This window comes from Ranitomeya variabilis, chromosome 3 (genome assembly GCF_051348905.1).
Source record: "Ranitomeya variabilis isolate aRanVar5 chromosome 3, aRanVar5.hap1, whole genome shotgun sequence".
NCBI lineage: Eukaryota > Metazoa > Chordata > Amphibia > Anura > Dendrobatidae > Ranitomeya > Ranitomeya variabilis.
The window spans coordinates 57,711,720-57,726,916 of NC_135234.1; positions in this window are offsets into that span (position 1 = coordinate 57,711,720).

Sequence of the window (15,197 nt, forward strand, 5' to 3'; positions counted from 1 at the left end):
TTAGAACAAAGTTATCTGCACTATTTGTCTTGAGTAATCATACGGGAATATATGGAAAAGACTAGCAACCAAGGACATTAAACCTACTCGGGATGCTTCAGGAGGGCTGGAATTGGGCAGGTTGCTCTTTGCGAAGGACGTATGAATAAAGCCGCATACAAGGTTATCCTGGAAAAACAGTTGATTCCTTCTGCTCAGGCAATGTTCCCCAACTCAGTGGACTGTTATTTCCAGCAGGACAATGCGCCATGCCACACAGCTAGGTCAAAACCCTGTCATGGCCAGCCCAATCTCCAGACCTGAACCCCATTTGAGGTCTGCAAGCAATGCATCTTTTTGTTATTTTGACAATTTCTCATTTTCAGAAAATAAATACATTTATTGCTTGGAATTTTGGAGACATGTTGTTGTTTAAAGAATATAAGAATCATTTACATTTTACTCACAAATATACCTATAAAGAGAAATATCAGACAAACTAAGAGGCAGAGTCCAAATCAAACTTAAAACGAAGAACTTTACTTGTTGCGTTTCGCATCACATCCTGGTCAGTTGACAACATCAGTATCAGTTTTCACACAGTTTACAATTAGTGATGAGCGAATATACTCGTTACTTGAGATTTCCCGAGCACGCTCGGGTGAGGTCCGAGTATTTTTTAGTGCTTGGCGATTTAGTTTTCATCGCCGAAGCTGAATGATTTACATCTGTTAGCCAGCTTGATTACATGTGGAGATTCCCTAGCAACCAGGCAACCCCCACATGTATTTATGCTGGCTAACAGATGTAAATCATTCAGCTGTGGCAATGAAAACTAAATCTCCGAGCACTAAAAAATACTCGGAGGTCACCCGAGCGTGCTCGGGAATTCTCGAGTAACGAGTATATTCGCTCATCACTATTTACAATGCTTCCTTCCTCTGCCATCTGCTCTACGTCAGTTAGCACATTACTGGGTCCTACCACCTCCTGCGGTAACACAGCATCCTCCATGTGCTGGGTCTCTATGGTTGAGTGCTCCCTTGTCCGTTTGGCACCGGATCTAAGGGCATTGGCCCACGCAATGACCTACCACATCGTTAAGCAACCTGTGTCATGTGTACTGTCCTGGACCTTTCCTCTATCTTTAGCACTGACTGAGGTCCTACTGCCACTTCAGTAGAACGAAAGAAACAACAAAGTTCCTCCAACACCAATAGACTTAAATATAAAGAAATTTTATTCAAATACAAAGTTTTAAGCGCAAATAAAAGTAGGAAATGCCAGTAAACCATACATGTGATGGAAAAAACACAAACGCTGGAGATTAAATAGTAAGATTGTGCCTTAAATAGGGCGGTGTATACATATAGGGTATGCCACATATAAGAGACCACAAAACCAATATAAATAGAAGTATAGATAAAACTAAATACAAGACATAAAGTGCATAGTGCAAAAATGGTTAAATTCATTTACACTATGTTCCAAATTATTATGCAAATTACATTTTTATCAGATTTTCCTAAATGGTCGGTGCAAATGACAGTCAGTCCAATAAAAGTCATCACCCGTTAGATTATACATCGAATTTTATTGAAGAAACCTCCCAATGATAACAGTATAATCTCCAAAATGAATAAAAACTCAAAATGCACTGTTCCAAATTATTATGCACAGTAGAATTTCTAAACATTTGATATGTTTTAAAGAACTGAAAATGCTCATTTGTGGAATTTGCAGCATTAGGAGGTCACATTCACTGAACAAAAAAGCTATATAACGCCAGAACATCCCAACAGGCCAAGTTACATGTTAACATAGGACCCTTCTTTGATGTCACCTTCACAATTCTTGCATCCATTGAACTTGTGAGTTTTTGGAGAGTTTCTGCTTGTATTTCTTTGCATGAAGGTGGAATAGCCTCCCAGAGCTGCTGTTTGGATGTGAACTGCCTCCCACCCTCATAGATATTTTGCTTGATGATCCTCTAAAGGTTCTCTGTAGGGTTGAGGTCAGGGGAAGATGGTGGCCACACCATGAGTTTATCTCCTTTTATGCCCATAGCAGCCAATGACTCAGAGGTATCCTTTGCAGCATGAGATGGGGCATTGTCAGCATGAAGATGATTTTGCTCCTGAAGGCACGTTTCTGCTTTTTAGACCATAGAAGAAAGTTGTCAGTCAGAAACTCTATATACTTTGCAGAGGTCATTTTCACACCTTCAGGAACCTTAAAGGGCCTTACCAGCTGTTTCCCATGATTCTGGCCCAAAACATGACTCATCCACCTCCTCGCTGACGTTGCAGCCTTGTTGGGACATGGTGGCCATCCACCAGCCATCCACTACTCCATCCATCTGGACCATCCAGGGTTGCTCAACACTTATCAGTAAACAGGACTGTTTGGAAATTAGACTTCATGTATGTGTGGGCCCAATGCAACTATTTCTGCTTGTGAACACTGTTTAATGGTGTCCGAATAGTAGGTTTATGCACCACAGCAAGCCTTTGAAGGAGCCTACACCTTGAGGTTCGAGGGTCTCCAGAGGCACCAGCAGCTTCAAATATCTGTTTGCTGCTTTGTAATGGCTTTTTAGCAGCTGCTCTCTTAATCCGATGAACTTGCCTGGCAGAAATCTTTCTCATTATGCCTTTATCAGCACAAACACATTTGTGCTCAGATACAGCCACAAATCTCTTAACAGTATGATGATCACGCTTATGTTTTGGGAAAATTTCTAATGTTTTCATCCCTTCACCAAGGCATTGCACTATTTGATGCTTTTCAGCAGAAGAGAGATCCTTTTTCTTTCCCATGTTACTTGAAAACTGTGACCTGCTTAATAATGTGGAACATCATTTTTAAGTAGTTTTCCTTTAATTAGAATCACCTGGAAAACCAATTATCACATGTGTTTAAGATTGATTTCAGTGATCCATTGAGCCCTGAGACACAATACCATCCACGAGTTTATTTGAAAAACAAAACAATTAAATCTTTATGACACTTAAATCCAATTTGCATAATAATTTGGAACACAGTGTATGTGGCTATAAAGTATCTAAAGGCATGAGGTAATACACATTAAGTAAATGCCATTACTAGTGTAGTGTCAGGCTAAATGACCAGTAATAATGTGCACACCATAACTTTGAGGTACCCAAATATAAGAATGAAAATATCAAATCTAAAATATCCAAAGTTATTATAATTACCCTATATAGGTGCAGGTCCAGCGTACCCCTTAACGCGCGTTTCGATCTTGTATCTTCCTCAGAAGGAGTGCATAAGCTTCCCAATGGGACAGATCCTCTATTTATACCATAATCTGTGTGCCCATTAACAAACACCTGTGTGATGCCGAGATCCATGTGGACCGGAAGTAACCTGCACCATTTTAGGTCAGTATGTCCCGGAAATGCTCGTCATGTTACATTGCATTGGCAACAGGTATACAAAGAGTCGCGTACCTGAAGACTCCTCTGCTCTCATTGCAAGGTTGCTGACATAATCAGTTCGCATGGCGTTACTGAAGAGCCTCTCATATATGTCACATGATCGCAGCTAGACGAGCGCAGTGTGTCTGAAAGTTCACCTAATCACAACAATGTTGCAGTGACAATCCATGCTAACTGAAGCACGCTGTCAAGGCAACATAAAACCGCATATCTGGAAACTCCTATCCGCAGCATAAGTGTTACTGATAAGGTCAGTGGGCATGGCATAACTGAAGCGCCTCCCATATATGTCACATGGTCCCCCATAATGCACCGCAGTGTGCCCGAACATTCACTTAAAATAATACAGTGTTGCTATGGCAATGCGTGTGTGGAGCACCATTAAAGCACCTCCTATCTCTATCACAGAGCCATAGATAAATGTACGTGTTCATGGCAATGTGGTTTAAACAATGTTATTTAAAATGCGCGCAATCCAAGGCTCAAAAGGTAAAGATTGCTGCCTGTTGGTGTGCGACCAATAGGTTCTTAGTTATTCAAAGTGCTGTGCCCTGAGATCAGGCCACAATGCAATATACATAGATATAGTGCCAGATCACACGTGTCGGGGTAAAATCTTATAAGAACACCTCCAGCAGCATCATGTAGATATTAAAAAATATTTATTGCAAATGACTGTAACGTAACATATGATGATCATAAAGAAAACCACATTGCCAGAGCATTGAGACAGGTCAGTGTATCAAGAGTACGTCCACAAGATAGACACATGAAGGTGACCGACCACAAAAACATAAAACTAATTAAGTATGGAGATACATGCGGGCCCACATGGATCACCAAATAGTGTAAAAAGTACTGAAACATTATTGGAAAAAATTATAATAAAAAAAGTTTTTATATATGTATACATATATCAGCAGTACAAAAAATAAAAATTACAGAGAAACTGAAATATAGAGGAATACAGGGTAAAAGGTAAGAAGAATTAGAGAAGAACAAAAAAAGAACACCAGGTAGGTGAAAAATGGTGATTTATTGTGCATAGAGATTATCTTAATGATAAGCCTACTGATACCAGCAACAAAAGTGCAGAAGTGAGAATGGTATGCTTAGGTAAAATAATTATGCAAAAGTGAGGAGATAAGGGACAACTGAAAACCAAGAGTGTGATTATAGGTCATATATAGCCACAAAAAATGTGTATACAAATACACGTGCAATAAGTCCAAAATTGAGTGAAAACCCAATTGGCACAATGCAGAGAGAAGGAATTATGGTGCTAGATATAAAAAACAAAAAACAAATACCTACCTTGAACTCGAGACCCTAGCACAGGGGAGAAATGTATGAAGAATGACAGCCAAGGCTTAATATATACAGTACGAATTCAAATGGCCCAGTTATGGATGTGCACATTCATCGCCGTACAGAATCGTGATGTGAGTGTATTGAAATCTAAATACAAAGAAAAGCATATACAACAGTATCCAACCATAATTGCGTTAAACTAAGTAGAAGTGTCCATAGAAGTCCAAAAAGGTCTTTAAAACATCAGATAGTGGTGTGTAGTCGGTTCCCAACATAAAAAAGAACCAATGTCCATATTTGAAACCTTCAAGGGAACCATTTCCATTAATCCTTATGGAAGGAGGAATGTTCCGAAGCTGAGGGTAATTCAAAGGGATCCAATATTCCGAGACAGCATTTCCTTTTCATCTTGAACATATTGATGCTGATAGAACAGTAATAGATGTAAGGGGGGTTTCCAAACTCGGAGAGAAATCATAAACATAGATGAACTTTAACCATCGCAATGGGTATCCAAATATTCCGAAGGTCAATCCAAGAATTAAAAGAAGTTAAAAATAAATAAAACAACACATCACTTCCATATCACAAGAAGGAAGCGTAGCTCAGGACTTCATTGAGGTCTTTCGGGGGAACAGTCTGTAATTTCCAATTCCATTTTGTTTCTAACTGTGATAACATCCTTTTCACGTTACCTCCTCGATGGTTCATCAAGATACAATCTATTCCAATCACCTTAAGAAGTTTATGCTTGCACTTGTGCGTGGTTTTAAAGTGCCTTGCGATTGGCTTCAAAGATGTCAAATCAGCAGCTTTCTCCCATTGATGATGTCCAAGACATGTTCCTGTATATGGAAATGTAATTTCCTAGTCGTCAACCTTATGTAGATGAGGTCACAGGGGCATGTTGCATGGTAAATTACACCCTCCATATTGCAGGTTATATGTCTAGTTATTTTAAACTCTTTAGTTCCATCACTGGAACAAAATGTGGTGTCTCTTCTCATGTTCGGTCATGCGATACAAGACCCACATGGAAAAAAGCCCAACCTACGCCCTCCAGAGTTGAACCTATCTTGGGGTTTTGGTCCCATATAATTACTTTTGACCAATGGTCTCTTAGATTTTTTGCCCTCCTAAATGTTACGGAGGGTTGGCCAGAGATGTGTGGTTGTAAGTAGTGTTGAGCGATACTTTCCGATATCGGAAAGTATCGGTATCGGAAAGTATCGGCCGATACCGTCAAAATATCGGATCCAATCCGATACCGATACCCGATCCCAATGCAAGTCAATGGGACGAAAATATCGGAATTAAAATAAACCCTTTATAAACTTGTAGGTTCATTCTACATGAAGGAAAACAACTAAGAATAATGTAGGATGTATTGGGGGACGTGGCGGAGACATTAAAGGCACAGAGGTTTAGCCCAATGTAATAGAATAGCAGGATTTTGGGGGTTTTTTATGACGTTCGGCGGTAGAAAGATTTTGACTATGTTAATTTTTTTTTTTATTTTGTCAGATATTGATGTTTCACTACTTCCACGCCCTTCACCTTCTTTTTTACTTCTCCCACACTTTCTTCTTCATTATCCTCATCATCAGCTTCTTTGACATCAACTTCTTCACCTTATTCATCTTCTTCTTCATCTTCTACCTATTATTTTTTTGGTTACATTGTTCATATTCTTTTTATTTTACTATTATCTTCATCATATTCTACTTCTTCATCATATTCTTATTTGTGACAGGCATTCCCGTAGTTGTTATCTATAAAAGTTTTAAGATTACACCTTCCGTTCTGCCTGTCACAAAAGAGTTACATTTGTCCGCGTTCAGTTTGGCCTGCAGCATCAGGCTTTATCCAGGGGCACCACGAGGAGGAACGGACTCACCCCCATACACTGCTTAGTCTTCTTCTGCTTATAATTTAGATAATATTTTTTGCTCTGATATTTAGTGTTATGCTTAATGTTCTTCTGCTCTTTGTTCTGCAGCCTCTTGTTCTTCTGCTTCTCGGTCTTCCAGGTCGTCGTCGTCTCCAGGGTCGTCGTCTCCGGGGTCGTCGTCATCGGGGTGGTCTTCAGGGTCGTCGTCTCCGGGGTCGTCGTCATCGGGGTGGTCTTCGGGGTCATCGTCTCCAGGGTCGTCGTCATCACGGTGGTTGTCGTCTCTGGTGTCGTCGTCATCTTAGGGGTGGTCTTCCGGGTCATCGTGTTTAGTCTCTTGAACTTGGAAATGTAGCAGAAGGTACAAGAAGGCTGAGAAAATGCCGAGAACCAGCTGATGGAACTGGAACTCTGATGGCTACCCGAAGGTCCAAGAGCCAATGGAACTACCGAGGACCAGCTGACGTTACTGGAACCCAGTTACTAAGCAGGAGGTACCCGTGCCTGAAAGCACTACCAAGGACCACCTGACGTTGGTGGAACTCGGATACCCAGAGGGAGGCACCTAAGCCAAAGGCTCTGCCCGGAACCAGCTGACGGTACTGGAACCAGGATGGGGAGCAGAAGGTACAAGAGCAAAAGACACTGCCGAGAACCAGCTGACGGTGCTGGAACCCGGATGGGTAGCCGAAGGTCCAAGAGCCAATGGAACTACCGAGGACCAGCTGACGTTACTGGAACCCGGTTACTAAGCAGGAGGTACCCGTGCCTGAAAGCACTACCAAGGACCACCTGACGTTGGTGGAACTCGGATACCCAGAGGGAGGCACCTAAGCCAAAGGCTCTGCCCGGAACCAGCTGACGGTACTGGAACCAGGATGGGGAGCAGAAGGTACAAGAGAAAAAGACACTGCCGAGAACCAGCTGACGGTGCTGGAACCCGGATGGGTAGCCGAAGGTCCAAGAGCCAATGGAACTACCGAGGACCAGCTGACGTTACTGGAACCCGGTTACTAAGCAGGAGGTACCCGTGCCTGAAAGCACTACTAAGGACCACCTGACGTTGGTGGAACTCGGATACCCAGAGGGAGGCACCTAAGCCAAAGGCTCTGCCCGGAACCAGCTGACGGTACTGGAACCAGGATGGGGAGCAGAAGGTACAAGAGCAAGTGTCTGCGTGGCTTTTGCAGGACACGATGCCGGCTGCACAGCAGGGGAACAGCTGGCGGTGCTGAACCCCACTGACACATTGGCTGGTGTTTTTCTCTGTGCAGCTAGCAGTACCGGGCCCCAACTGGCGGTGTTGGAGCCCAGGGCTCTGCAGGGGGAGCAGAGTGTAGGCCGAAGCCTAATTGAACCAATTTCAAAGGTAACCTTTAACCCCCCCTCAGGGGTTACAAAGTAGAAGAGCCACAGCTTATGCAGCAGTAGTGCTGCACAAGTCAAAGGTTGCTCTTTTAATTTCGCTCCTTGCACACGCTGAATGAAACACGTATAACATTTAGCCCTTTAAACAGTCAAACTGTGTTGGAGGCGCGAGTTCCCTTTGTAATGAGACGCAGCACAGATGTCAAGAATCCCACCTTGGTGCTGGGTGCAGCCTCCTGAGCGTTGTTATTTGCTGTACAGGAGTCTGCGCTGTCGTGTTATCCCCTGGCCTAGCGCTGTTAGCGCTGCCCATGTTCTGGCATCATTTAATGTCGGCCGGTGCGGTTCGCGATGACCATGAATCCCAGCCCCGCAGTGTCTTAACATTGTTAAAACACTGCGGGGCTGGGATGCAGGGCCTGGCGCAGCACATATGTTCGCCTCTCACACTCGGGTCCTTACACCCGCTTCAGACTGTGCGGCGTCATCTGATCCCTTATCGCATGCCACGGCCATGAAGCCGCACAGTCTGAAGAAGGCGGAAGGAGATGAGGGACAGGCGAACTGATGCACTGCTCATGCCCATCAAACACACCCTCGCAGTCCCAAGAAATAAGACACCGAGGGGCGTTGTGTGGGTCAGGGCGGCCGCAGAGGCGCAGGCAGCCAAACAATGATGCCAGAAGACGGGCAGCGCTACCAAGGGGGTTGCAGCTTGTCATTACAAAGGAAAGTCACACCACCGGGACGGTTAAATGGTCACACAGAGGACACATTTTAGACGTGTTTTCCGTTCCACATGTGCGAGGAGAATACGTTTATGAGCCACCTTGCACACATGCAGCATTACCGCTGTACAAGGTGGCCTTAAAAACGTACAAACGCCTGGGGGAGGGGGGACAGGTTCCCTTCAATTTCAGTTCTTGTGTCTGCGTGGCTTTTGCAGGACACGATGCCGGCTGCACAGCAGGGGAACAGCTGGCGGTGCTGAACCCCACTGACACATTGGCTGGTGTTTTTCTCTGTGCAGCTAGCAGTACCGGGCCCCAACTGGCGGTGTTGGAGCCCGGGGTCAGCAGGAGGAGGAGATGGAGCAGAGTGTAGGCCGAAGCCTGCACTGGCGGCAGCTTTGGGTCTGTTGTGCCTGCGTGGCTGTTGCAGGACACGTTGCCGGCTGCACAGCAGGGGAACAGCTGGCGGTGCTGAACCCCACTGACACATTGGCTGGTGTTTTTCTCTGTGCAGCTAGCAGTACCGGGCCCCAACTGGCGGTGTTGGAGCCCAGGGCTCTGCAGGGGGAGCAGAGTGTAGGCCGAAGCCTAATTGAACCAATTTCAAAGGTAACCTTTAACCCCCCCTCAGGGGTTACAAAGTAGAAGAGCCACAGCTTATGCAGCAGTAGTGCTGCACAAGTCAAAGGTTGCTCTTTTAATTTCGCTCCTTGCACACGCTGAATGAAACACGTATAACATTTAGCCCTTTAAACAGTCAAACTGTGTTGGAGGCGCGAGTTCCCTTTGTAATGAGACGCAGCACAGATGTCAAGAATCCCACCTTGGTGCTGGGTGCAGCCTCCTGAGCGTTGTTATTTGCTGTACAGGAGTCTGCGCTGTCGTGTTATCCCCTGGCCTAGCGCTGTTAGCGCTGCCCATGTTCTGGCATCATTTAATGTCGGCCGGTGCGGTTCGCGATGACCATGAATCCCAGCCCCGCAGTGTCTTAACATTGTTAAAACACTGCGGGGCTGGGATGCAGGGCCTGGCGCAGCACATATGTTCGCCTCTCACACTCGGGTCCTTACACCCGCTTCAGACTGTGCGGCGTCATCTGATCCCTTATCGCATGCCACGGCCATGAAGCCGCACAGTCTGAAGAAGGCGGAAGGAGATGAGGGACAGGCGAACTGATGCACTGCTCATGCCCATCAAACACACCCTCGCAGTCCCAAGAAATAAGACACCGAGGGGCGTTGTGTGGGTCAGGGCGGCCGCAGAGGCGCAGGCAGCCAAACAATGATGCCAGAAGACGGGCAGCGCTACCAAGGGGGTTGCAGCGTGTCATTACAAAGGAAAGTCACACCACCGGGACGGTTAAATGGTCACACAGAGGACACATTTTAGACGTGTTTTCCGTTCCACATGTGCGAGGAGAATACGTTTATGAGCCACCTTGCACACATGCAGCATTACCGCTGTACAAGGTGGCCTTAAAAACGTACAAACGCCTGGGGGAGGGGGGACAGGTTCCCTTCAATTTCAGTTCTTGTGTCTGCGTGGCTTTTGCAGGACACGATGCCGGCTGCACAGCAGGGGAACAGCTGGCGGTGCTGAACCCCACTGACACATTGGCTGGTGTTTTTCTCTGTGCAGCTAGCAGTACCGGGCCCCAACTGGCGGTGTTGGAGCCCGGGGTCAGCAGGAGGAGGAGATGGAGCAGAGTGTAGGCCGAAGCCTGCACTGGCGGCAGCTTTGGGTCTGTTGTGCCTGCGTGGCAGTTGCAGGACACGTTGCCGGCTGCACAGCAGGGGAACAGCTGGCGGTGCTGAACCCCACTGACACATTGGCGAGGTGTTTTTCTCTGTGCAGCTAGCAGTACCGGGCCCCAACTGGCGGTGTTGGAGCCCGGGCTCTGCAGGGGGAGCAGAGTGTAGGCCGAAGCCTGCACTGGAGCAAGTTGAAAGGAAACCTTTAACCCCCCCCCCAGGCGTTTGTAGCTGGAAGAGCCATCGTGTACAGCACTAATGCTGGAAAAGGTAAACTTAGCTCTTTTAATTATGGTCTTTGCAGATGCTGAACCTAACACTTATGAAATGTGTCCCCTCACAGCGTTCAACCGTCCGGTAGGTGGAACTTTCCTTTGTCATGTGACGCAGCACAGCCGTCATTTTTACCCCCTTGTCGCCGTGCGCCGCCTCCTCAGCGTTGTTTGAATCTGTCCCGGAGCCTGCGCTGTTAGGTTACCCCTTGGCCATGCACACATTTTGCGCTGCCCGTCTTCTGACATCATTTGCTGTCAGGCTGGCTGCGCCTGTGCGGGTGCGCTGTCCGAGATTCAGCCTCGCGGTGTCGTCTAATGTAATCCCACCGCGGGCCTGGGATCCGTGTCCATGCGCAGTGCATATCCTCGCCTCTCACACCCCTCCCAACGGCTTCTTAAGACTGTGCGGTGTCACGGCCGTGGCATGCTATTAGGGATCAGCTGACACCGAACAGTCTGAAGAAGCCGTAGGGAGGGGAGTGAGAGGCGAGGATATGCACTGCGCATGGACACGGATCCCAGGCCCGCGGTGGGATTACATTAGACGACACCGCGAGGCTGAATCTCGGACAGCGCACCCACACAGGCGCAGCCAGCCTGACAGCAAATGATGTCAGAAGACGGGCAGCGCAAAATGTGTGCATGGCCAAGGGGTAACCTAACAGCGCAGGCTCCGGGACAGATTCAAACAACGCTGAGGAGGCGGCGCACGGCGACAAGGGGGTAAAAATGACGGCTGTGCTGTGTCACATGACAAAGGAAAGTTCCACCTACCGGACGGTTGAACGCTGTGAGGGGACACATTTCATAAGTGTTAGGTTCAGCATCTGCAAGGAGCACCACGAAAAGAGGCACTTTTTCCCTTTGCATCATTACTGCTGCACAAGGTGGCTCCTTCAGTAACAAACGCCTGGGGGGGGGGGGGACAGGTTCCCTTAAATTTAACTTGTTGTGCCTGCGTGGCGGTCGCAGTACACGTTGCCGTATACACAGCAGGGGAACAGCTGGCGGTGCTGAACCCCACTAACACATTGGCGAGGTGTTTGGCTCTGTGCGTACAGCACTTCTGGACGGCAACTGGCGGTGTTGGAGCCCAGGGGCAGGTGGAGGAGGAGGAGGTTGGAGGAGGTAGGAGGGATTGCCACACACACAGCAGGGGAACAGCTGACGTTACTGAACCCCAATAACAGAGGAGGGACTGTTGACTGTGCGTACAGCACTTCTGGACGGCAACTGGCGGTGTTGGAGCCCAGGGACAGGTGGAGGAGGAGGAGGTTGGAGGAGGTAGGAGGGATTGCCACACACACAGCAGGGGAACAGCTGACGTTACTGAACCCCAATAACAGAGGAGGGACTGTTGACTGTGCGTACAGCACTTCTGGACGGCAACTGGCGGTGTTGGAGCCCAGGGGCAGGTGGAGGAGGAGGAGGTTGGAGGAGGTAGGAGGGATTGCCACACACACAGCAGGGGAACAGCTGACGTTACTGAACCCCAATAACAGAGGAGGGACTGTTGACTGTGCGTACAGCACTTCTGGACGGCAACTGGCGGTGTTGGAGCCCAGGGGCAGGTGGAGGAGGAGGAGGTTGGAGGAGGTAGGAGGGATTGCCACACACACAGCAGGGGAACAGCTGACGTTACTGAACCCCAATAACAGAGGAGCGACTGTTGACTGTGCGTACAGCACTTCTGGACGGCAACTGGCGGTGTTGGAGCCCAGGGACAGGTGGAGGAGGAGGAGGTTGGAGGAGGTAGGAGGGATTGCCACACACACAGCAGGGGAACAGCTGACGTTACTGAACCCCAATAACAGAGGAGGGACTGTTGACTGTGCGTACAGCACTTCTGGACGGCAACTGGCGGTGTTGGAGCCCAGGGGCAGGTGGAGGAGGAGGAGGTTGGAGGAGGTAGGAGGGATTGCCACACACACAGCAGGGGAACAGCTGACGTTACTGAACCCCAATAACAGAGGAGGGACTGTTGACTGTGCGTACAGCACTTCTGGACGGCAACTGGCGGTGTTGGAGCCCAGGGGCAGGTGGAGGAGGAGGAGGTTGGAGGAGGTAGGAGGGATTGCCACACACACAGCAGGGGAACAGCTGACGTTACTGAACCCCAATAACAGAGGAGGGACTGTTGACTGTGCGTACAGCACTTCTGGACGGCAACTGGCGGTGTTGGAGCCCAGGGACAGGTGGAGGAGGAGGAGGTTGGAGGAGGTAGGAGGGATTGCCACACACACAGCAGGGGAACAGCTGACGTTACTGAACCCCAATAACAGAGGAGGGACTGTTGACTGTGCGTACAGCACTTCTGGACGGCAACTGGCGGTGTTGGAGCCCAGGGGCAGGTGGAGGAGGAGGAGGTTGGAGGAGGTAGGAGGGATTGCCACACACACAGCAGGGGAACAGCTGACGTTACTGAACCCCAATAACAGAGGAGGGACTGTTGACTGTGCGTACAGCACTTCTGGACGGCAACTGGCGGTGTTGGAGCCCAGGGGCAGGTGGAGGAGGAGGAGGTTGGAGGAGGTAGGAGGGATTGCCACACACACAGCAGGGGAACAGCTGACGTTACTGAACCCCAATAACAGAGGAGGGACTGTTGACTGTGCGTACAGCACTTCTGGACGGCAACTGGCGGTGTTGGAGCCCAGGGGCAGGTGGAGGAGGAGGTTGGAGGAGGTAGGAGGGATTGCCACACACACAGCAGGGGAACAGCTGACGTTACTGAACCCCAATAACAGAGGAGGGACTGTTGACTGTGCGTACAGCACTTCTGGACGGCAACTGGCGGTGTTGGAGCCCAGGGGCAGGTGGAGGAGGAGGAGGTTGGAGGAGGTAGGAGGGATTGCCACACACACAGCAGGGGAACAGCTGACGTTACTGAACCCCAATAACAGAGGAGCGACTGTTGACTGTGCGTACAGCACTTCTGGACGGCAACTGGCGGTGTTGGAGCCCAGGGACAGGTGGAAAAGCAGAGGAACACAATGTAGGCCGAAGCCTGAGAAAGTCGAAAGGGAACCTTTAACCCCCCCCCCAAGGCGTTTGTAGCTGAAAGAGCCAGCTTGTGCAGCACAAAAGATGCAAAAGGAAAAGGTGGCTCTTTTCATCATGCTCCTTGCAAACACAGAACTAAACACTTATAAAATGTGTCCCCTGCAACCGTAAAACCGTCCCGGAGGTGGGACTTTCCTTCGTAATGTGACGCAGCACAGCCGTCATTCCTACCCCCCCGGCGCCGCGCACCGGCTCCTCAGCGTTGGTTTATTCCGTCCCGGAGCCTGCGCTGTTATGTTATCCCGTGGCCAGGCACACTTAGCGCTGCCCGTCTTCTGGCATCATTTGGTGTCAGGATGGCTGCGCCTGTGCGGCCGCGCTGGCAGAGAGCCCGCCTCGCAGTGTCTTCTGATTTAATCCCACTGGGGGCCTGGGATCCATGGACATGCGCAGTGCATATCCTCGCCTCTCACTCCCCTCCCTACGGCTTCTTAAGACTGTGCGGTGTCACGGCCGTGGCATGCTATTAGGGACCAGCTGACACCGAACAGTCTGAAGAAGCCATAGGGAAATGAGTGAGAGGTGGAGGTTCAGATATGCACTGCGCATGTCCATGGATCCCAGGCCCCCAGTGGGATTAAATCAGAAGACACTGCGAGGCGGGCTCTCTGCCAGCGCGGCCGCACAGGCGCAGCCATCCTGACACCAAATGATGCCAGAAGACGGGCAGCGCTAAGTGTGCCTGGCCATGGGATAACATAACAGCGCAGGCTCCGGGACGGAATAAAACAACGCTGAGGAGCCGGTGCGCGGCGCCGTGGGGGTAGGAATGACGGCTGTGCTGCGTCACATTACGAAGGAAAGTCCCACCTCCGGGACGGTTTTACGGTATCAGTGGACACATTTTATAAGTGTTAAGTTCTGCGTGTGCAAGGAGCTAAACAAAAATAGCTACCTTTTCCTTGTGCAGCATTACTGCTGCACAAGGTGGCTCTTTCAGTAACAAACGCCTTGGGGGGGGGGGACAGATTCCCTTACATTTCAGTTGTTGTGTCAGCGTGGCGGTCGCATGACACATTGCCGGCTACACAGCTGGGGATCAGCTGACGTTACTGAAACCCAATAACACTGGGTCGTATGTTTTGACTGTACAGACGGCACTTCTGAGCCTCAACTGGCGGTGTTGGAGCACAGGAATTTAAGTTCAGGTGGTAGAAAGATGAACACAACAGGAGACCTGGATAACGTATACAGTGACCTAATTATTTAATCAGGAGGAGGAGTGGCAAATTCCTGCGAGATCCAGGCCTTGTTCATTTTCAGGAAAGTAAGCCGGTCAACGTTATCGGAGGATAGTCGCATGCGACGGTCAGTTAGTACACCACCTGCAGCACTAAAGACACGTTCCGATAATACACTGGCCGCAG